Below are 24,163 nucleotides of genomic sequence, written 5' to 3'. Positions count from 1 at the left end.
CGCAACTACATTCTGAGCTGGTGTGGAGCTCAAAACTACCCGCAAATTACAATGCAGCGATAGTCCTCCAAGTTGTAGGGGTGATTGGAAGGGTGAATATATATATATATATATATATATATATATATATATATATATATATATATATATATATATATATATACGAGGGCCGTTTTCTTTTTCAACCTCCGATCGCTCCGTGCAGGCGCTACGCGGGCAGCAGAAAGCGGACATGCGCTGTAGGCAACTGCGCAGCTCTCGCACTACACACTCCGCCATTGTTGACATTCAGGCGTCAGTCGGCATTGTGCTACAGCCACGGAAACGTGGCTGCCATTATTGTTGCTCCCGCCAAGTGTGAATTGCGAAGTGTTATTCGTTTTCTACAGGCTGAAGGCCATGGTACTGCAGAAATCCATGGGAGAATGAGTCGAGTGTATGGGGAAAACTTCATGAGTGAGGGTGTTGTGCATGAATGGTGTAGAAATTTTAAAGATGGACGTAATGATGTGCATGATGAAGGGGGCCAAGGACGCAAATCTGTCGTTTCAGATGACTTGGTTCAACGAGTTGACAGAATGGTTAAAGAAAACCGCAGATTCACTATTACTGCTTTATCTACGGAATTTCCAGAAGTTTCAAGGTCTGTTTTGTACTTTATTGTTACTGAACGGTTACGCCACAAAAAACTTTGTGCACGTTGGGTCCAAAAAATGTTGACGGACGGCCACAAAACTCGACGAATGGCGTCAGCTTTGGAGTTCCTTGAGCGTTATCAGGATGAAGGAGACAACCTTTTGAAATCAATCGTGACAGGGGATAAAACCTGGATTCAATACGACACACCGAAAACAAAACGACAATCACAACAATGGATGCATTCAAATTCACCAAACAAACCAAAGAAATTCAAAAAAAGCTTCAAGAACAGAAAGACCATGGCTACTGTGTTTTGGGATCAACAAGGTGTGTTGCTTGTGGAGTTTATGGAGCCCGGAACCACAATCACTGCAGCTGTTTATTGTGAAACTTTACGACGTTTCCGTAGAGCTATTCAGGACAAACGAAGAGGAAAGCTGAACGCTGGAGTTGTTCTGATCCATGACAGTGCCCGTCCACACACTGCTGGAGCAACTCAACGGCTTCTCGAACAATTTGGATGGGACATTTTCGATCATCCGCCATACAGTCCAGGCTTAGCACCCTGTGACTTTCATATTTTTCCTGGACTCAAGACGTGGCTTGGTGGGAAGCGCTTTAAAACCAATGGCGACCTTCAAACCAACGTCAAGGACTACTTCAATTCATTGGCGGCAACTTTTTTTGAAGAGGGTATTGCAAAGCTTCTCCACAGATGTGACAAATGCCTCAATCTCTTCGGTGATTATGTCGAAAAGTAACCGTAACTGTACTAATCTTTTGGTAATAAAATTATTGTTTTAGATGAACTTGTCTTTTATTTATAGCCTATCGGAGGTTAAAAAAAACGGCCCTCGTATATATGTGCACGTGTGTGTGTGTGTGTGTGTGTGTGTGTGTGTGTGTGTGTGTGTGTGTGTTTGTGTGTGTGTGTGTGTGTGTGTGTGTGTGTGTGTGTGTGTGTGAGTGCGTGGGCGAGAATAGAAATGCAATTCATCACTTATGTACACTCTTCAGCAGTCCTCAGTAGACGTGGCCTTCCCATAGCACGGTCACAACACAAATCGGTCGTTACGCATTTTTTTTCAAGCTAAAGTGCAGTTACGTCACACCCTGCTTTGGGTGCTACAGCGGTCTGCCTCTTCCATGCAACTTCAGCTTATGCAACTGCAATCTTAACCGACAAACGCACGTGACGAATGCTATGCGCGTAGGCGAGCTTTCTGGTTCTTTTTGCCGATCTCCCCACACAGCCGGCGCCGCCGCTGCCGCGGAGGCGTCTGCCATCAGTTGGTGTTGCAAGGAACCAGTTGTGTGTAAGGGATTCGTGCCTCCCGCTGATTAGTTGGATCGAACGCATGGCCAGGACGGATGCATTCGACGGTAACGGTGTACAGCGTCAATATAAAAAAATATCAAAATTTCATTGTTTGGTTGATATCTTTGTAACCGACGGCAACAATGATATGTAGCTATGTACATATACTAATATGTATGCACAATATGAATGTATACACAATATGCCCATGTTTATTGCCTTTCACGGTGGTTTTCATAAACGCCCGTGTTCTTTTATTCGGTTGTTTCTTCTGTCATCATTGTTTTTCCTGGCAGTTCTTCAATCCTGGTTTGACAATACTATTGCCATTTCTCACTGCTGTCGCTGTGACCGTCTCATACTGTCAAATACCTCTCTATATCGCTAATAAAAAACCACTTTTGCTGCGTACCGTTACGCGTAATCATTTCGCAATAATTACGCAATAATTTTGTTTCCTCGGTTAATGCGCGCAGTCCCTTCCTATACACAGCGGTCCATTGGTACAATGCAGCTCGTGCAGCGTAAAAATACTCGTGAAGTTCGGTAATTTGTGTGAAGCGTTACGCTAATTATGACGACAGCCCAACAACCAAGAGATTCGCACGAAATAAGATTTCTACTCCTCCAAGAATATGAGCCATTTATGTGCACCAGAACAGCAGTTCACAACTTACATAACACAGCTTTGCTGTTCACTAGAAATGAGAAATATGTTCAGTATGAAAGCTAGAGTGTACACGGGGCAGACAGACTTTACAAACACTGGAACATAAATGAGGTTCAATAGATTACACCCTTTGTGCCGATCCTTCCGTCACTACAGTTAACACATGCTAACTGGCAATCCTAGTTGGCTCGATATGCGTCCTGGGTATGTGTACTTGCTTTCAAAAGCTAACGAGATTATTCTAGTCGGCTGTATATGATGCTTGCTGATAGGTCTGTATGTCAGGCCAACGCGTATAATTCGGTTTACCCGAAATCAAGTTATTCAGGTGGCATTCTTTCTTACACTCTGCAAAAAAGAGGTGAAGCGTGCAGACAGGACACAACAGTAGAGGAGTGGACAACACGAACGCCCACTACCAACGGAAGGGAGCACTGAAGCGAAAAAAGAAAGAAGGCACAAAAATTTATCTGCGCAAGCTCAGGAAAGCCACGTGTCAGTCGGGTACATGTGCCGGTTTACGTTTAGGTAAAAACGTTTAGGTAGTATCGAATCACTGACATATCGATGCGACATAGAAACAGACCAAAGAAGAGCGTGCTTGGCTTAACTTTTTTAGATTGTTGTCGTCTCTATAGGATTCAGCGCTAAACACAAGCGCGAAGAAGACAAAGGCAGGGTTAACATGAAAGGACATCGTTTCGTGTTTCCCCCTATTCGTGTGTGCGTGCGTGTGCGTTTGCGTGTGTCTATCCTTATGCCTTTCTTGTGAACACAATCCGTTGCCACGAGGCAGCGTTCCGCAGGTGTACCTTCTGGGACTTCCGACGACGTCGTCAAGGCACCGAAACCCCTGTGCAACCACACGTAGAAGCTCAGGATGCCGGTTACTTTGGCTGATACTCCTTGGCTCGGCGCAGTCTGCAACGAAGGATAGTGGGGAGAAAAAAAAGGCTCTTTATTTAGAATTGGGGCTTTCAAATATTCTGTTTGCGACAGCGGCAGGGCCTGACAGCAGAGACCGCCAACCTTTGAATAGCAATTTTCCCATTTAACTGCACAGCACGTAGCCGTCGTCAACTATAGTGATGGAATCTTGGACTGCCCGACACCTTGCAATACACAGCGCTAATCGGATGAAAGCAGCGCCTCTCGTAGTCCGGGTGTCCTATGGATAGGCTTCTAAATGTACTCGCATTACTGCAAGTGTGCGAACGAGAGTCCTGATCCTTTCCTTAACGTCATGGTTGAAGCGAAAAATGAGGGCCACCTCAACGGCATGATATTGAAGAAGGCGTAACGGGGTGAAGTGAAATAATAAATCTATTTTCCAGTTCTCCGTTCCCTTAGTGAGAAACATCCAAATTTGGTTTCATACTTCAATTGATCCGCCCTACTGGAACGATGATGCAGGGAAAGGAAATCCGGTTCCATTCCACCCGTACACAAGCCGAACTGACGTAAGACAAGCACCACCACCGCACGCGAGGTTCAGTTCAGTTCAGTTTATTATTCTTTACATACAATGAAACGTCTGACGTTCTGACGTTCCCTCTGACGTTAGACCACAAACTGCTGGCGTTACTTTTACCTCTGCCGTTGTTCGTGCTGACGCTGTTCTTCAGACTTCCGTATGCGTAGCCTACCCACAGCACAGCCGCCACGGCACTGAAATCTGTTGTTGGCTTACTTCTTGAAAAAGCCACACGTCGCCAACTTCAAGTGCTCTCTGATCAGCAGTCATCCCATACGCCCCCTTTTCCTGCTGCTGTCCGAGGTCTGTCTGAGGGTTCAAAGCTGCTAGGTGACGCGACTGTTTTTGAACGAGCATGACCTGGCGAAAAGATCCCGACCAACTAGAGGCTAACAGCTACATTGTAAAACGGTTTACGTAAGCGGATAACTTATTCAGACATCTTTGAATCAGCCGTCTTCGTATATAGTTTTCATTCTCAGCCTTATAGCTTCTTTTTTTACAGCTTCGAAAGGAAAAAAATGAAGCACGTGAAAATTTCTTCCCTGGAGGTTTGCTTTATATGAAAATAATTGGGAAAAGCAAATATGCCAGATAGATAAGATGGTGATCGCTTTCCAGCTGTGGCTTCGATGCGAGCAGTGCGTCAACGTCAGAGTCACATGGCATCAGGCGCCAATTCAATCGTTGATGTTTCCTTCTTTCTTCCCACTTCACTGCTGTTTACGAAGAAATCGTAGAGTGATGAGCGAACCCCTAATTCGGGCCCTTGTACACGTCGCGCTGCGCAAAGTCACAGCAGGAATGCTCGCTGTCAGTAGCACGAAATAACGCGTGTTCGTGAAGCTTTTGGTGCATGGCTTGGAATGCAAACGATGCTAAGAACGAGACTAGGCAGGAGGACACAATATTTTTTGGCGCTCCGTCGTGAGTACTCCTTAGTCCCGCAATTGGCGTTTTTTCCTTTATAATAATAACACGAACTTGTACCTACTTAGTCATTTCGCTTCAAGTAGTTCAGTGGTGGTCCTTAACTGTCTAATGTCAGAAATAGTACACCATTTTCGTCGAATATCAACTGCACTATCGCAATTAGTCCATAACCACATCACCTTAAGGCGTCGTGACCTTACTGTACCGTGTTTCCTAACTAAGGCGGGCCAAGTTGTTCAAAAGAAGTGGCAATGAGGAACGAAAACAGGGCCAACAAGTGTTTTTCTTAGTCGGCTTGCAAACGTTGGTGGATTCAACTGCTATGATTGATCACGTGTCTAGCGAAATTCCTACTCCCATATTTAATATGACTTGCATTAAACCACAGGCTACAAAATCTAACTGTGGATCGCATTCGAAAACATCATATTAAACAGATTCCAACTTACTGCATTTACCCCCGCCTTCTTTTTTTTTCTGGTTTTCAGCGTTTTCCCACAGAACGCGAGAAATAAGGCGAAATAGATTATTTCGTGCGTTTTCCAGGCGATATAGAGCGGCACTGTAAAGAGACGTTCAAAAACATCAACACTACCTAATGGCTGGCTTGTCAGCACCCCCCCCCCCCACCCACTACACTGCAGGCGTGGGGTCACATGGCGACACGGCCATGTCCTCCCCCCTCACGTAACAGCTGTAGCGCCACTAGTTGTCAGTTTTCAGCCAGTCTGCTCTGTCGAGGTGTGCAGGTGACGCGGTGTGGCAGTCAATGGGTATTTAGGTGCGCTTTTTTTGCTACAGACGCCGGTATTTTCGATCAATGAACCATTTGATGCTATAAAAAACATCCGCTATAATGCCGAGTTTCCAATATGCAATTGGGGCAGGTCTTTTATTGAAACGATACAGGGACCCCTTGCCTTCTTGTATTTCTCTACCCCTCCCGTAACATAGTTATGGACATGGGCATGCCCAAGAGTTAACTAGCGGCTTATGTAGTTATGTCTATTACACCATCTTATGCTATCGCCTTGAATTTCACTGCCGTGTAAAATTCAATGGCATTGTTGGAGTTTCAAAATTTCTGACAGGCATCATACCGTGTTCGCAGTCGAGATATCATTAGCACCAATGTTTTAACGTGCGCAGACACCTGATTTGGAGTTTGAGTTAACCCACATCTAGTGAACGGGCTATCCACATTAAGAGTGATGGAGGTTACGCATTACATAGGATGAAGATCAGCACGACTCTACAAAATGCACATAGGCGACCTTGTTTGTGAGCCGTTATCCTGAACAAAACAGTCCCGATCCGTCAGACGAAACAAACACGCACAGACCCAGCATTGTGTATTTTCTTTTCAGCGCTATTTTATTCTCGACATCTTCTTAGGTAAAGTACATCTGAATGTCGCCACGTAGTTTCATAAGCCAGCGACATGATTTTTGATAGCTAGTTAAGATTCATACAAAGGTAAGGCTAATAAGTCGGCTTGTCAGCCTGGCTAACAAGTTTAATTCAGATTATTTGCAATCATGTTATCTAAGTTGTTTCCTCTCTTGTAGAACCCAAGATTCACTTGAGTGATAATCCCAACGCCGGATGAGCGTAATTTTTCTCTACTGCTTTAGATTCCAATCAAAACCCTTCCAATGGCAAGAAAACGAAATACGTGTCCTAGTTCTGTACTACGTACACAGCTCCATATCTAATGGGTCAGTCAGGTGGGCATACGACAAACCAGAGGAAAGTGTTTCACAATTTATAAATATATCTCCCTGCAAGGATAGACAAAAATCTCGCCCCAGAGAAATGCAATATTAATATTGCACTTCTACAACAAAGCTCTCACGGAACCACACCATCTTCATCGTTTTAATCAAGCCGTTACTGCCCCCGGGCATGCTACAAGGATAAGTAGCATTCATGACAGTGGTGTAAGCTAATAAACAATGCCTTGTTTCTTTTTTTGCACTTTGTCGCATTTCCATAGCACGTGGTACCGATGAGGCAATTCACCACGCTCTGCGCTGTTTGGTTTCAAAGAATATGACGAAAATAATAAACGAAAACTAATACTAATCAAACCACGTATAAACGCAATAAATGTTTAGGGGACAGCTGACAGACAAAATTTGGAAATTTGATCCATCAAAACAATGTCATGTGAATTAAGTCATAACGCGCTGCCTAACGACAACAACAAAAAAGAGGGCATTTTTCATCTTCGAAAACGGTGCCTGGTGCAAAGCCATCACGAACACAATCCCATGGTGCCACACACGAGCATACTTCTCAATGATGAGTTGAAACTTTAGAGTAAATTAAGTTGCACTAGCTATACTTACTGTGATGACATGGACCAGAAAACCACTCAAATTCAGAAGCATAAATGAGAAACCACCGTTTTGCAGACACCTACCCTGTAACCATGCATTCTCATAATTCATCCTAAAGAAACACAGCGATAGAGTTTTCTTTGTTTTTATTGAAAAAGTTATATGGGTCCAAAATTGTAGTTCCGATTTAAACAAAAAAAGAGGTTCGCAGTATTTTTCCAAGAGCGTAGTTGTGCCCCATGAGCGTAAGGGCAGACCAATAGCAAGCAAGTGTCTAATTGCAGACACATTGGCGCGACATATAAACACACGTAAGAATAGTCAGTTAGGCTCTATTTTGTTTGTCGTCGCTATGGCATTCCGCGCAAATAATTAGCGCGAAGATTACAAAGGCAGGGTCAACAGGAACGCTCAAAGTATCGCCTTTCCCTCTGATCGTGTTGGCGTGAGTCTGTCTGCGCCTTTCGTGCAAACACGATGTGTTCCCACGAGGCGCAGTTCAGCAAGCGTACCTTTGGGGCCTCAGTGTTGGTCAGCAACGGCACCCAATCCTTCTGCAGCCAAGCATACAAGTGCAGTACTGCTCTCCTTGTATATTTGACGCTAGGGCCCACCAATACAGCGGGAGGTGCCCGGGTGATGTGGATACTCCTTGGCTCTGCGCATCCTGGCGATGATAGATAATTGAAGACAAAATGAAATAAAAGTGACTGCATTGGGCTTCGGGCTTCGAACTATTATTATGGCAGATGGCCCTGACGGAAGAGACCGCCAAGCTTTCAAAAGCAATTTCCCGATCGCATTGCACGCCATGTCGCCGTCATCCATTCAGGCGGAATACTGGACTGCCGGAAACCCTGCGATACACATCGCTCATTGCCAGAAATCGGCGCCTCTCCTAGTCTTGCCATCTTGGATCTCACGAATAGATGCACAGATATCCACCACTCTCAGAGTTTTCATGACGCCAAAGATCCCCGCAATTTACCAAGCATCGAGAATACGTGATAAGTTGTAGTGACAAGCGCCTCAGGCTCCTAAATGTACGCGCATTACTGCAAGTGCGTGAGTGAGAACCGCAGTCCTTTTTTGAAGGACGACGTTGAAGCGCGAAATGAGGGGAGGCTCAGCTGTAGGATATTGAAGATGGTGTACCTGTGAGAACTGAAACAGCAAAGCGACAGCAGCGGAGAACAGTTTCCTGTTCTCCGCTGCTGTCGCAACGAAGCTCTACGAGTGCTTTGATATTTCAATCGCAGCGCTGTACTAGAACAACAAGATGCAATGGAAAATATGTGCCTCCATTACACCCTGTTGAAGTGGATGTACAGCGAAGCTGCTGCCGACGTTAGATAAGCACCACCACCACAAGAGATGTTAGACAACAAGAACACTGCTGGTTCTTCGTTTCCGTCTGCCATTATTCATTCTCACGCATTGGCAGGTCGCGTTCATAAATATGAATACGTGCGCATGTTCCTTCTACGTGTGCAGTTCGCCACATGACCTGCTGACATCACAAACAATTTGTCCTACGTGATCTTTCTCGGTGACGTATTTTTACGAACAGTGCTAACGTTAGGAGTGTCTAAGGTGAAGCTCTCTATGGCGACGAACGCAGGTCTTCTTCATGGCGTAACGCTGACAGAAAGCTATCATTCATGGCTGAAATACGCAAATCCAATGCTTCATACCCCCGTAAGGCAGAGGCTACAAGTACTCAGCATAGCGCAGCGAACAGTGCGTACATTGTTTGGAATCACGCGTACGACATTCAGCACAGCATACGTTTCAATAAAGTATATGTTCAATACAAGCACTGCATGGAACCACATTAGTGATGATAAGGCACTCGTTCGCCTACATGAAATGGGAAGCATGTAGCGCTTGCCGCAAACCTTCCCCGGTAAATATTACTATTGCGGAAGCCGCCTTGGCGTTCACAGCTTTGCCGTCCAGCCACCTTCACATCGTGGATTGAAGACCCTTTTCTTGACAAGGAAGTGTTAAAATCTATGCAGAACCAAGAATATGTCCCGTGCACGTAAATCGGGTAATCATTTTAAAATAAACTGCTGAGGTGGCGATACATTGCCGTATTGTGCCAACCTAATGGTCAGGGAAGCCCGCATAGAAAGTATACAAAAGTTTGCTTTATTAAAGGACGAGTGCTCTCCCTCGTGAATATCCCTCCGTCAGTACAGTCAACGCGTGTCAACTGACATGAATTGTTGACTTTGGTTGCTTACTTGGTGTGTGCAAGTAGTTTCATAAGCTAGCGAGATGATTGTTCATAGCTAGTTAAGATTCATACACAGGTAAGGTTACTCGAATGGTTTATCAGTCTAGGTAACATGTTTAGTTCAGATTATTTGCACTTGGTTATCTAGGTTGCCTCCTCTCTTGATATGCGTGAAAAATTGCAACAGTTTACATAACCCAATAGTCAATGTAGCCAATCTGGGGCCTATTCCTCATATCGCGTTGGAATTTTCTCTGTTCTGCACCGATAATTTTATATTCACCACGCTTTATGCTCAAGAAAACCCAGCTGCATCGGAGAACGCGCACTTGATTGTGTTATCAGCCAGATGGGCCGTGATCGGTGGCCAAACGCTGGCAAATTAAATAAAATTGTGGCACAGTTGAACTTGCGCCAATTTTTAGGGGCCTATGTGGTGACAGTGAATGGGCAACTTTTGCGTGACTCTTTTAGATAGCAGAGTTTCGGCTTGTTGTGAGTGTATATGCTCGAAATGAGAACCGCACGATAAGGACCGAAGGCATTGATGTAGACGACGAAAGATTGAAGAGCGCGTGACATACCGGTATCGTGATGGCGATCCCAGCGAGCGAAAAAGAGTGGCACGGACGTTGTTGCAGTTCAAAGAGCCAATGGTTGTTATCAATTCAGCTTTATTGGTTAGCGTGCTCAAGACGTTCCTGTGAACTTGTCTATAGCTTACAAATACAGCTGTGGATAGGGTTTTCTCTTTTCGATTTCTTCAGCATCTCCTGCAGCTTTATTTATTGATGTAATTTCTGTACCACAGGGTGTAAACAGATTTTCGTTCCACCTATAAACGCTTCTGCCCATTGGAATTTCATGCCGTATCAAGAACCCCATTTGGTTCCGAATATGTATACACTGAAAAAATTTAGCAGCTACGTAATTGCCGACACATTGGCACGACGTAGAAACACGCGTAACAATAGTGTGATAGATTCAACCTTTTTATTTCTTTGTCGTCGTGTCTCTTAGAATTCGGCGCTAAACTTAAGCGAGAAGAATAAAATTGCAGGGTTAACCAGAGAGCACCACACTTCGTGCGTCCCTCTGTTGGTGCGTGCGTGCGTGCGGACTCCGATCATGTGACACGAGGCACCGTTCATCAAGTGTACCTTTGGGGTCTCAGTGTTGGTCAACAAGGCCGTGGAGCCGCGGTGCAACCAAACATAAAGGTGCAGAATTCCTGTGCTTCTGGGCACAGACAAGGCCTCCCCAATACAGCGGCAGTTGTCCGTGTGAGGTGGATACTCCTTGACTCTGCGCATCTGTTAACAGAAGATAGTGGCGAAATAAATAAAAAGACACTTTATTGGGTCTTTGGGCTTTGAACTATTCTATATGCGATAGCAGCAGGACCTGACAGCAGAGACGCCAACGTTTGACGAGCCTACACAGTGCCTACTACAAGACTACACAGTGTTTCGTGCAGTCTGGATCTGTCATGGATGGGTTATCAGAGAGGCCCAGTCGGAGTATTGCGAGGATCTGTGAGCTTCACTAAATCACCAAGCGTCGAAATTGTGCGATAAGTTGTAGTTGCGAGCGCCTCAGGCTCCTAAATGTATATGCCTCACTGCAAGCCTATGAGTGAGAACCTAGTCCTTTCCTGAACGGCGAGGTTGAAGCGTAAAATAAGAGGTTCCATGATGTTTACTCTCTAGTACCGATTCTGGCTTTGTTTTTTTTTTGTAAATGTATTTGCGTCTAATGATAACACGAACTCGCTAGCTGCCTAATGTCAAAAATGGTAAGTCATTTTCACTCGAATACCCACTGCGTAAAAACATCACAGTTTGGCTCTGTGACCTTACTATACCGTGTTTCTTAAGGCAGGGAAAGCTGTTAAGGAACGGCATACGAGATACGACAATGCGGCCAATTGTGTTTTCATCAGTTGCCTTGCGCACGCTGCTTAATTCTGTTGCGATTGATCAGCTGACCAGTAAACAAAAATTGCTTAAACTTACAACTCGGATAAAGTTATAGGCTCCGTTATCAAACCACACATCGTATTAGAAAACAACAGATTGAACAGTTTCCAACTCACTGCATTTCCTCCCATGTGTGCGTGTGTGTGTTTTACGCATTCCAAATCTTTCCCGTTGAAAGGCACAAAAAAGTCAAAATTACCGACTTCGCGTGTCTTGCGCAAGTCAGAGCGGCGCTCTCAAAAGGGGATTCCAAACATCAAGACTAGCTAATGGCGGGCTTGGGGACCGCGAAAAAGTGAGAAATCAACGGCGCACCGGTAGGCGACTGCTTTGCGCAAAAAAGAAAGGTGCGGTTAACATGGGATTTCGATATGGTGGATGACGTGGCGTCGCGGCAGCGCCCTCTCCCCATCACGCAACACTCGGCGGGCAGAGTGGACCTTTCGCCCACTCTGCTCTGTCGAGGCGCGTGATGAACGTGGCGCCGCAGCCGATGGGCATTTTAGGTTCCGTTTCCGCTGCTTTCGAGTCCCATGAAAATGCGGCAATTGCAAAGGAAATTGAATGCGTGTCCGCGTTATCGGCTTTACAGCTCCACATCAAGTGGGTAACTCGGGTGCACATGAGAAAAATCACTGGGAAGTGTTTCGCAATAAAGATACCTGCATACGACGACATAGGACATTTTTGGTCCAGAGAAATCTAATATCAATATTTTTTTTCTTGTACAACGATATTCTCGCGCAACGACATCATATTTATCATCAACAAAACGTTGTCACTGAATGAAAAGCAGCACCAGCCGCTATATCAGTTGAGTTTATCAGAGCTCTGGTGGTAGTTCTCGTCAGGCGAAGGTGCATGGTCCATGAACTGAACACTTGAGCTTTACAGGGAGGCTCCATAGAAAGCCAAATATATAGATAAATAACTCTATATAAATAATCTTCAGCCATAAATCAACACTTAGCTGAGGACCATAATAAGGTGCTGCCGGACTAGGGTACGTGAAACTACTCTGCTAAAAAAAAAGCCGGTGGGTCCTTACTTAGGACGGCTCTTCATGCTTATGCCTGAACAGTGAAGTGACACACCGTATTGCATAAATGTCAATCATAGAATATTAAAATTTGTGAAATTACGCAGTATCGACCTATAGTGAAAGCGGGTAGCGGGAAGGGGAGTGTTAAATATTTAATGTTTTTGTAGCAAACATGCCCTGACGCCTCTTTGCGAGATTCGTACTATCTTTACTCATTATCAGTAATTAACATTAGGCATCGGGACATAAGGAGAAACAGTAAATGTGGAATAGCAGAGATTGAGAAAGGAAACTTCTTCGGCGAATCCCATATTTCTTATTTCGTCTTTTTTAAGATTTCACCTACTTTTGCAATTGTATCAGCCAGCTCGAAGCAAATGCCCTCAACATTCATCTAGGTTATGTAGACACGTTCCTTCATGTTTGTGTTACAACTATTTTGTCAATATCGTTAAGCCAATTAGTTCAGTCGAATCGCAACTATGCTTTCGTAAGTGCCTCGTGCGTGGCAATGTGTCATTGCTTTCACCACTACACACAACCCAATTGCGATTTCTACGCTGGCGGTGTCCTGCAATGATGTGTGGACTTGGAATTACTCTGAACATCTTTCAGGAATTTGATAAATTTTTATAATGTTACTGATATTAATATCTTGTGGGAGGCGAATTCTAAGAGAACGGTACATAAATTCCCGTATCAGTGTTTGTAAGTTTTTCTTACTATAGGCGCATAACCCGTCATCAGAGGTTACCCTGATAATCGTGTCGTTATCACGATCGCTGCTAGGGCTGATCGGTGTTTAAACGCCGGCCAATTACGTAAAACAATGCTTTTAATACCATCTCACAGGATAATGGCCAATGGTCACATACTAATTATGAGTACCTTGAAAGCGTGTAGCATATGACAAACGCCGTTCAAGAAGGACCGAATACCAAAAAGGACACAGCGAAGCAACAAAGACAGAGTTAGAAAGAATGAATGGGATGCTTACGTTAGTGATAGCAACATGCCTTGAATTCAATTCCGTATGGAATTGAACGGCCTTGTTAAATTCTCTAAATCTCTGAGAGGCATCACACCACACTCGTAATCGAGTCATCATTAGGACCGATGCCTCAACGTGCGCCGACAGCTGATTTCGCGTTTGAGTTCACCGACATCTAGTGAACGGTCTTTCCACATAAACATTAACTTAGGTTACGCATTACATACGATGCAGACCAGCACGACTGTACACAATGCACGACCGTCTTTGTGAACTGTCATGAAGAGTTCGGCTCCGCCAAAAGAAGGAAAGACGCAAAAATGCCGCATTGTTCTTTTCTTTTTAGCGCTATTTTCTTCTCGACCATGCCGTAACATTTATTCACGCGCTGAATCAAAGTTTCGCGGCAGTGATAATCCCAACGCCGGAAGAGCCGAATTGTTTTATACTGCTTTGGATTCCCGACAAAACAGAGTCAATGCCAAGAAAATAAGATCCGTGCCCTTGTTCTTACCTCCCAACCTCCATATCCGCTGGGTCATTCGGGTGGACATAGGACAAATCAGAGGAAAGTGCTTCGTGATTGATAAAGGTTTCGTCTACGTCATACGACGATAGGCAAAAATTTTGGCCGCAGAGAAATCTAATATCAGTACGGCTCTTCTACAATAAGACTGTCACGGAACCACACCATCTTCTTCGTTTTATTCACGCCGTTAATTATTGCTACCTGGCATGCTACGAGGAGGAGTAGGATTGATGATGGTGATGTAAGAAAATAAACGGCTCCTTTTCGTTTTTTGCACTTTGCCGCATTTCCTCGGCAAGTGGTATCGACGAGAAAATTCGCCACGTGCTGTGCTTTTTACTTTCAAAAATATGCTGAAAATAATAAACGGGAACTACCAATAACTGCAATAAAACTTTAGCGCTCAGCTGAGGGATCACATTTCTTCGGTTTCACTGAATAATAATATGGTTCAAATATACCAGTCCCGATTTAAACAGAAAAGAGGTCCTGCAGTATATTTTCCCACGAGCATTCTTTTGCCCGATATGCATAAGGCGAAGCACACGTAGGAATAGTCAGTCAGGCTCCACTTTCTCGTGTTGTTGTAATCGCCATAGCTTTCCGCGCAACACACTAGCGCGAAGATTGCAGAGGCAGGTTTAACAGTAACGCACAATGCTTCGCGTTTCCCTCTCATCGTGTGTGCGTGTGTCTTGTCTGTGACGTCAGTCCAAACACGATGTGTTGCCACGAGGCACCGTTTCCGCAAGCGTACCTTTGGGACCTGAGTGTTGGTCAGCAAGGCACCCGATCCTTCTGCAGCCAAGCATACAAGCGCAGTAGTCCCCTCCTTGTGGGTGCTGCCCGAGGGCTCGCCGGTACTGCTGGTCGCGCCCGGCTAAAATGGAATACTCCTTGGCTCGGCGCAGTCTGGCAACAAATAATAACGGGAAACAAAAAGGAAGAAGAGAGACTTAGTGGGTCTTCGTGCTCCCACCTATTCTGTTTGCGACAGCAGATGGCCCTGACAGCGTAAACCGCCAATCTGTGAAGAGCAATTGGCCCATAGCAATGGATACCGCGTTGCAGTCGTCCACCACAGTGGGAATCATCGACTGCCCGAAATCCAGCAATTCACAGCGCTCTACGCTAGAAAACAGTGCCTTTCGTAGTCAGCGTGTCAACGGCTGCATTATCAAAGACGCCTAGTCTTGCCATATGGGATCTGACTAAGATGCGCGCTAATTACCAGACGTCCACGCTGCGCTATAACTTATAGTGGCAAGCGCCACAGGCTACTAAATGTACGTGCATTACTGCAAGTAGACGAGTGAAAATTCTAGTCCGTAATGGCTAGGTGGAAGGGTAAAATCAGGGCCGGCTCTACTGCATCAGGTCAGGTCAGTTTATTTCCATAAAGGCCTGTTTATCAGGGCAATTGCATAAGCGGTGGGGTACATCATGCAACGACATTTGAATGTGACAGTAAACGTTACATTTGAAATGCAGTAGATAACCTGGATCAACAAATGCATACTCCCGACAACTTGTGAACAAAACAGAACAAGCATCGCCAATGGACAATTCATAACAACTAGTGAAACATTTCTAAAAAGGCAGATACCTTGCATACAAACGAAAACGCCCTTTAGACGAATAATTTGCACAAGAAAGGATAAATAATATGGCGAAATATTAGCTACATAAGCAATGAACATATTGTGATTATCACCATTCTCGTGGCTTACCAATATGTTCTTGCTGCGATCGTGGGAGGCGGAGGGCGTTTGTTTCGTATTCTAGCTCACTGCCGATGGGCATTAGTGGCCCGAGTTGGCTGAGCTGTCTGGACACATTGGCCAATCAGGGCACGCGTTCCATTTCCAGTCCGTCAGGAGGGGGGCACATCGATCTCTTAGGGGTCGCTGTCGCCGATAACCCTAAACAAAAGCCTGACTCTGAATTGTGCGTATAGTTCGGCTTTAAGGCTATACAGTAGTGGTAACCTGGGTTCCAGTACGGTTTGGTCAATTTGAACCGGTTCTCGATACGAGCACCTCCGGTAGAGAATAATGCACTCTGTTCCGGATTCCAGCATTCCACAACGCAGGCCCATTCTTGGAATATAATACTTTTATGGCGTGGACATCGAGCTAATGTTCGTTTCCAATGGTTGTGTGATTATTTGTAGATACAACCTAGGGGGGAATGGCATTCCAATCTGTTCACGTTAGAGAAAGTAATGAAGTAGAGAAGGTAGTTGTGTGCGAGCGTAGTTCTAAAACTTGGAGCGGTTGACCAGTGTGTTGTGCTATTCTGGTGCGTGGAATGGTGTATGGCATACGATTAAGTGAACTGTAGAATTCTTATGAAAGGGACGAACGCTGGCTATCTTACGGCTGTGTGAGTGGGACTGTAACTCAGATTTCTCTTTTAAGGATGATTTGCTCACGTATTACGAGTAGGATGAAGGAAATTATTTTGCTGCACGATTTTGCACGTTCTCAATTGTGCTATCGAGATATTTTTCATATGGGTTGCAGATAGGTGATGCACATTCTACTTTAGGCCTGATAAGCGATGTGTACGCCTCAAGGCTGACATCCTGAGACGACATTGAAGACGGCGTGACGGGGTGAATTGAAACGGTATATTGAGGTTCGAGTTCGCCGCTGCTGTCGCAATGAAGATTAAGCATACATTTCTTATTCCAATTTAAGCAACCTAACGGAACGACAAGATGCAGGGGAAAATATCCGCCTCCAATACACCTTCTGAAAGTGGATGTAAAGCGAAGCGATTGGCGACGTTATTCAAGCACCACCACCACCGCGAGTGACGTTATAATACAACATAAGGCAGGCGTTTCATTTCCCTCTGCCATGACTCGCTCTCACGCTGTTCGCAGGTTGCTTTCACAAATATGATGAATACATGCGCGCGCTTCTTTCACGCGTGCAGTTTGCCACATGGCCGGCTGACATCACTAAAAATATGTCCAACATCATCATCTTCTGGCCTTTCTGTTCACGAACAGTTCTTTTCACGAGCAGTTCTAACGTAAGAAGGACCTAAAGTGAAGCTGTCTATGGCGTAACGCCTACAGAAGACTATCATCTATGGCCGCAATCCCCAAATGGTATGACTCATACCCCCGTAAGGTGGAGACTACAAGTACTCAGCAAAGCGAAGCGAACAGTGCATACATTATACATACTTTGGAACCCCGCATACGACATGCAGAACAGCATACGCTTCAATAAAGAAGAAGTTCATTACAAGCACTTGATCCACATAATTGATGATAAGGCGCTCCTTCGTCTGCATGCAATGCGAAGCACGTAGCGCTTCCCGCAAACGTTCCCCGGTAAATATTACTATTAAGGAAGCCGCCTCGGTGACGGCAGCTTGACTGTAGCCCACGCAAAAGGGAGTGACGTAACTACAATTTCGCACGCGAGAGAAGAACCCGCCTAGCAAGTTATTTGCGCAGTGACGGGACTCCTGAAGAGCAGTGTGCATACGAGGTGCGGCGAATTTCTCTCCTGTCTGGTCCACTCTTCGTAGGTGCATGAAGTAGCGGCACAAGCCAAGTCTCAGGCCGTCGAAACCTATTAGGCTAATAATCAGGTAACCGTCGAAACCTATTAGGCTAATAATCAGGAAAAGTGCATGTGAATGTCGCCACGTGAATATCTTCGACCTACGTCTCAATGTGTACTCGTTCTAGTTGTCGTTTACAGCTTCGACTTCCAGCCACCTGCACATCGTGGATGAGAGAACATATTTAAAAAAAAAGAAAGTGCTTTAATCTGGGCTTTACCAAAAACATGTCCTTGCACGTAGGTCAAACAATCATTATAAAATAAACTACTTATCTGGCGATTCTTTCCCGTATTGCGCCTATCAAATGGTTAGGGAAGCCCGCATAGAAAGGATAGAAAGGTTTGCTTTATTAAAGGAACTTTGCTTATCATGTTGAATATCCTTCCGTCAGCACAGTCAACGGATGTCAAATGACAATAATGGTTGACTTGTCTTCCTTACTTGGTATGTGTAAGTAGTTTCATAAGCTTGCGATATCATTGTAGACAGCTAAAACTGGGGTTACTCGATCGATTTTTGTCAGTCTTCTTAAAACGTCTAATTCCGATAACTGGCAATTAAGTTATCTAGGGGTTCTCCTTTGTTACTATGCGTGACAAACTTTGAGATAATTTACCATGCCCAACCGTCGATGTAGTGTATGTGGTGCCTATTCTATATGCTTTTATGTTTTTGTATTCTTCACTCAATTTTGCATTCACCTTTTTTCTTTAAGAAAAGCCTACTGCACAGGAGAGCGCACACTTGATTGTGTTATTAGTACCACAGTCGTTACCGGTGTCCAAACACTGGCAAATGAAATAACAGTGTGGCCCAATTGAACCCGCGGGAAATTATGTCGGCCTATGTGGCGACGATGAATGGGCAACTCTTGCGTAGTTCTTTCAACCGTTAGAGTTGCGGCTCGTTGCAACTGTACACACTGCCAATGACAACAGCGTGTTAACTACCGAAGCCATTGATGCAGCCGACTAAAGAGGGACGAGCACGTGACATAACGGTATCGCAGTGCCGGTACTAGCAAGCCAAAAAGAGTGAGAATGACACTGTTGTCACAAAGCCATTGATTTCAACAAGTCGTCTTCAGTGGCTAATGTGTTCTGCATGTTTCTGTGACCTCGTCCATAGCCTGCAAATTCCGCTACGGCTTGGGTGTTCTCTTTTCGCCTTCTACAGCATCTCCGGCAGCATTATCTATTGATGTAGTTACGCCATCGGAGAATTTCCACCCACTAGAATGTCGTGCCGTAGGAATCAACCCCATTTGTCTATAAGCGATAGTTCTTTCTTCTTGAGAATTTAATTTTTTGCGGGAACCTCTTTGGTTCCCAAAATATATTCGCCGAAAAACTTACCAACTATGAAAGGTCTACACGTCGGTGCAACATAGAAAAACATGTAATAATAGTGCGTTAGGCTCGACTTTTTTGCTGTATCTACAGCATCCGCCGCTCAACACTAGCGCGAAGAATACGACAGCAGGTTTAACGGCACAGCAAAACCCTTCTTGGTTCTGTGTGTCCGTGTGCGCATGCGTGTGCGCATGCGTGTGCGTTTGCGCGTTCGTTTGTCCGTCTTTGCACCATTCGTGCAAACGTGATCCGTTGCCACTAGGCACCGTACAGCAAGCGTACCTTTGCGACTTCAGTGTTGGTCAGCAAGGCACCGAATCCACGCTGCAGCCACTCGTAGAAGTGCAGTAGTCCTATGCTTCTGACTGCTCCTCGAGGGCTCACCAGTAATGCTCCCGGTGTCCGGGTGAGATGGATACTCCTGGGGTGTGCGCATCTGGCAACAAGAGATATTGGAAATTTAAAAACAAAGAAAGAAGACTTCATTGAGTCTTCGGACTTCGAACAATTCTGCATGCGAGGCTAGCAGGACCTGACAGGAGGAAGGGGAATTTCCCTGTTGCTGTACACACTTGCGTCACCGTCCTCCACTACGGTTCGGAATATTCGACTGCCCGAAACTTCGCAATACACACCGCTCATCGGCTGAAAAGTGCGCCTCGAGTAGTCCCTGTCTTTCATGGATGAGTTATTGAAGTTGGGCAGTCTTGCAAGCTGAGACCTGGGACCTCATAAAGATCCGCGCAAATTATGACATGTCGTCGAGACTGAGCGGGAAGTCCCAGTGGCAAGCGCCTCGGGCTATTAAATGTACTCCTCGTTACTGCAAGCGCATGATTGAGAACCGTAGTCCTTTTCTGAAGGGCGAGGTTGTAGCGTAAAATGAGGGACTGCTTAACTGCGTTATTTTGAAGAGGGCGTATCGACTGCATTATCGTAATTTCGGCGCAACGACGCCACAGTACGGCCCGGTGACCTTACTATACCGTGTTTCCTAAGACAGGCCAAACTTTAAAATGTAAACGGATACGAGATGTGGCAACGCGGCCAATTGTGTTTTTGTAAGTCGGCTTGTACACGCTGGTGAATTCTACTATGCTTGATCACCTGAATAGACAAAATAATTCCTTAATGTATTATTTGCATAAAATCGTAGGGTAATTACCAAACTGTGCAGCGCATTTGGAAACATAATATGCAACTGTTTCCAAGTCACTCCATTTCACCATTTCCTGTAAATTTGTAATTTGGTAGGATTCCATCATCTCCCTTTTCGCGTTACTAAGCGCACTAGTAACAACGTAGTTAAAATATTTTCCGACAAATTTATGTGACCCAAAAGTGGTAGCCAGTCTGAAAGATCAGGTCAGGCGCCTGCATATTCTGGTTACCAGATGCGTATGACTACCTCTGCCACGGAGGGCTTAGTCAGGAAGTGTAAGAATGGATCAAATGCAAGCTGTGCCACTGCTAGAGCAAAGAAAGTTGCTGTCGTACGTTCATTGCATTTCACATAATCAAAGAAGAATAGCGGTGAAATCGGGGGTGAACGTGGTTAGCTGTGGCCCTGACCGTCTAGAGAAGCTATGAAAACAGGTTAATACAGAGAATAACAAAAGACCCGCATGTTCTACTCAACATCGCCAACAATTTGTAACCTGCACTCACAACGTTGCCTATGCCATTCCAATTTCGTGCGGAAGAACGTGTGTAGGTCAAACTGGCAGACGCATCGATGAGAGATCAAAAGAGCATCGATATAACGTCCCTAGCGTAATCTCGGGTCATTTGGGTACTCATTGCAGAGATAGTTCCTGCAAACCCATGTTTGAAAGTACTTCCAATATATATAGGGCTCAAAGCAGGATGACAAGGGAGATTGTGGAATACTACGAAATTGCAAAATTAAAGGAAAGGTGCGTGAGCAAGCCATCAGTGTCGCTATCCTAAAAGGTGATACGATTGCTCGGTTTATCTTTGTAACCTTGCCTTGCACACGTGTAAGGTGCATCAATATCTACCACTGAACGTTTTTTTCCTGTCACGTTTGTTTCCGTTCCTACGGCATATATGCATTTCGACGTGTCCTAAAATAGATCTATAGCTGAAAGTGAAGCACTCTCTATGTGTATCCGTTTCTTTCTACGTCCTCGTTCAGTCGCGCTGGCTATAGTTTTCACTTGTCTGTATTTATTTTTTTTCTTACTTTAAGCGCATCACCCATCATCTGTAACAACCCTAAGAAAAAAAAGTGCGTTACCTAATGCCACCTAATATTATAATTGCCAATGAGCAGATCCAAATTTGAGCTCTTTGAAATCACGTGTAAGGTATGACAACTGCTGTGCAGAAAAGACTAAAGACCAAAAAGAGGAGAGCAAAACGTCAAACACAGTGTTAGAGACAATAACTGTGATCGTCGTATTACTGGCAGTAAAATATGAAAAAAAATATCTTGTAAAATCATCTCCTTCGTAAAGATTATTCATTGCAGAAGCGATTTCGCTCGCGAAATGCGTGATTGTTTTTTTTCATCGTCCTCGCTTTTTGTTGCAGAATATTTATATACTCATTCTTACACCTCTAAAAGGTGTCGGCTGAAGATTTCCGCACCGATTGTGAAAGCTACCACAGATTAGGATTTCATGCCGTGCACTGGATGTGTCAACAAACTAGACAAGGACCTTGTATTTCACGTCCTCAAACTTATTTGCAGCACTTTTGTTCCCAGTATGCAAACATCAAACAACTCCGAGGTCGTCGGGACTAACCTTAGCACTTGTGTGTGCCGGCTTTTCCTCTCCCCTTCGCAGTGCTTTTGCTCGCGTATTACGGAAAGGTCTTGCGCAATAACTTAGAGCAAGAGAAAATTCCAGCATACTGCAATGCTATACGTGTTATTAAAATCAATTTAGTCAATGGCAAAGAGCAGCTGCGAATGCAAAGATTTGTCAACTTGGCCCCAGCTGCTACAGCAAAGAATAACTAGGTACTGTAAGCGAGAGAAGACCGCCCTTTAATATGCGATGCGTTTGGCTTTCTTTTCTGTCTCTGCTCTGCCCGTACATGCATGTTTATTAGAAGCAAGGTCAAACTAAGACATCGATGTTAGCCATGCATACCCTGTGGAACGTCGTTATTCGGCACCAACAAGGCACCGAGGCGGTGGTGGACACTGACGAAGAATAGTTGTAGGGCACGAGTGGCGACACCTCCGAGGGCTCGTTACCCGTCCTCCGGAGTAATGCTGGGGAGGTGAACATCCTTCGTTTCGCCGCAGCCTGTCAGGAGAGAAAAGATTTAGCAAACTTGTTTTGATCCATCCTACACTGAGGTGTTTGCTTCCGCAAAGTCAATGCCATGTCGAAGGTCAAAGCAACCTTACCGTAATAACAGCATTCCTTGCTCAGCGCCACATAATCGTGCGCGTCCGTTACAGTTTGCCAGCAGCCAGGATGTGATATGAGCATAAATAGACGCAACTACACTCTGAGCGTGTGTGGAGCTCAAAACTTCGCGTAAATTTTAATGCAGCGATAGTTCTAGGGAAGTTGTAGGGATGTATATATATATATATATATATATATATATATATATATATATATATATATATATATATATATATATATATGTGTGTGTGTGTGTGTGTGTGTGTGTGTGTGTGTGTGTGTGTGTGTGTGTGTGCATGTGTGTGCGCGCAAGCGTGTGTGTAAGCGACAATAGAAATGCATTTAACCACTTATGTATCGTACTCTTCAGCAGTGCTCACTACACGTGGCCTTCCCATAGCACTGTCAACACAAAGTGGCAAATTGGTCGCTAAGCAGCTTCTTTTTTTAAGCAAGCCAAAGTGCAGTTACGTCCCACCCTGCATTTGCTTCCGTGCAACTGCAGCTTATGCAACTGCAATCTTCACCGAGAAAGGCACGCGGCGAACGCTATGCGCGTAGGCGAGCTTTCCGGTTCTTTTTGCCTCTCTCCCCTCGCAGCCAGCGCCACTGCTGCCGTAAAGTCCCTCAATTTTCCAAAAGTAGCGCCATTCTTAGATCTTTCCGCCACCCCGCTCACCCAGGCGCTTTCTCATCCACTCCTCCTGTCGCCCCAGCCTCCTCCGCTCCCCCATTGGCCAATCTGTGTCACGTGAAAGCGGGCCCCGCGCTTCTGTATATTTTTTTCTTTCCGGCGCAGAGCAGGCGCCGCGCTTTTGTATATCTTTTCTTTCCAGCGCGCTGCGACCCCCAATCTTGGGCCTGCGACCCCCATTCTTGGGCCTGCGCGACGAAGTACGGCACGCGGTTTGAAGGAGCACGGTAGTTTTATACAATGTGTTAGGGCCGAGTGCTTAATTGCGATGTCGTGCTGCTGCGCCTACGGTTGCCACAACAGACCCAGTGACGGCAAAAAGCTTTTTGTTTTACCATCCGCCGGGCGCAACGCAAAACGAAGAAAAGTGTGGATTCACAAGATCGGGCGGGCTGACTTCGAGCAAGTGGCAAAGAACGCGCGGCTTTGTGAAGTGACACGGCTCCTCCAACCTCTTCTTTTGACGCCCGTGTCAAAACGGGCCCGTGTCCAGTGCATTGGGGGCGCGTTAAAGAACCCCAGCTGCAAAAAAATTAATCCAGAGCCCCCGTTATGGCGTGCCTTATGAGATCGTGGTGTTGGGATGTAAAACCCAAGAATCAACTTTTCTTCTGTCTTGTGTGCCTTGACTGTTCCAGTTGACGCAACACTGCTTCCTTGTGAAAACTTACAACGCAAAAGAATACAGACGCACGTAGTATACAGAGATAAAATTAGCACTTCAACAAAAGTGTTGCTGGTGCCAATGAGGGAGGGGGATAATTATTTTCTGAACCTCTTTCCAGTTGTCCCATCAAGTTCCTTCTTTCTTTTCTATCAAATTCTAACCATTTGCACTGTAATAAATAAATAACGATTTCATATGCTGGTACGTTGTTAAAATTATCTATACCGCCTATGTGTGAAAACGTTGCTCATGGCCACCACAACCTGTGCATGAGCTACGTACATCTGTAAAAGGCGCGGAACAGAAACGGCCCT

General features: G+C 45.1%; 1 protein-coding gene across 2 annotated transcripts in view; it reads right to left on the bottom strand.

The window, feature by feature from the left end:
* The window catches only part of LOC135912890 (uncharacterized), a 125,946-nt gene that overhangs the window by 27,590 nt on the left and 74,193 nt on the right, over positions 1-24,163 (bottom strand). For both annotated transcript variants that reach the window (XM_070523783.1, XM_065445469.1), the window contains 6 exons: positions 22,222-22,380; positions 19,382-19,535; positions 14,917-15,071; positions 10,779-10,931; positions 7,889-8,043; positions 3,440-3,548 (listed from right to left, as the gene is read on the bottom strand). The gene's annotated coding sequence lies outside the window, so the exon portion shown is untranslated. The remainder of the gene's footprint in view (positions 1-3,439; positions 3,549-7,888; positions 8,044-10,778; positions 10,932-14,916; positions 15,072-19,381; positions 19,536-22,221; positions 22,381-24,163) is intronic.

This window comes from Dermacentor albipictus, chromosome 8, assembly GCF_038994185.2.
Source record: "Dermacentor albipictus isolate Rhodes 1998 colony chromosome 8, USDA_Dalb.pri_finalv2, whole genome shotgun sequence".
NCBI classification, from domain to species: Eukaryota; Metazoa; Arthropoda; class Arachnida; order Ixodida; family Ixodidae; genus Dermacentor; species Dermacentor albipictus.
Note: the sequence above shows the minus strand (reverse complement) of the source record. Positions and strands in the feature narration are given on the sequence as shown.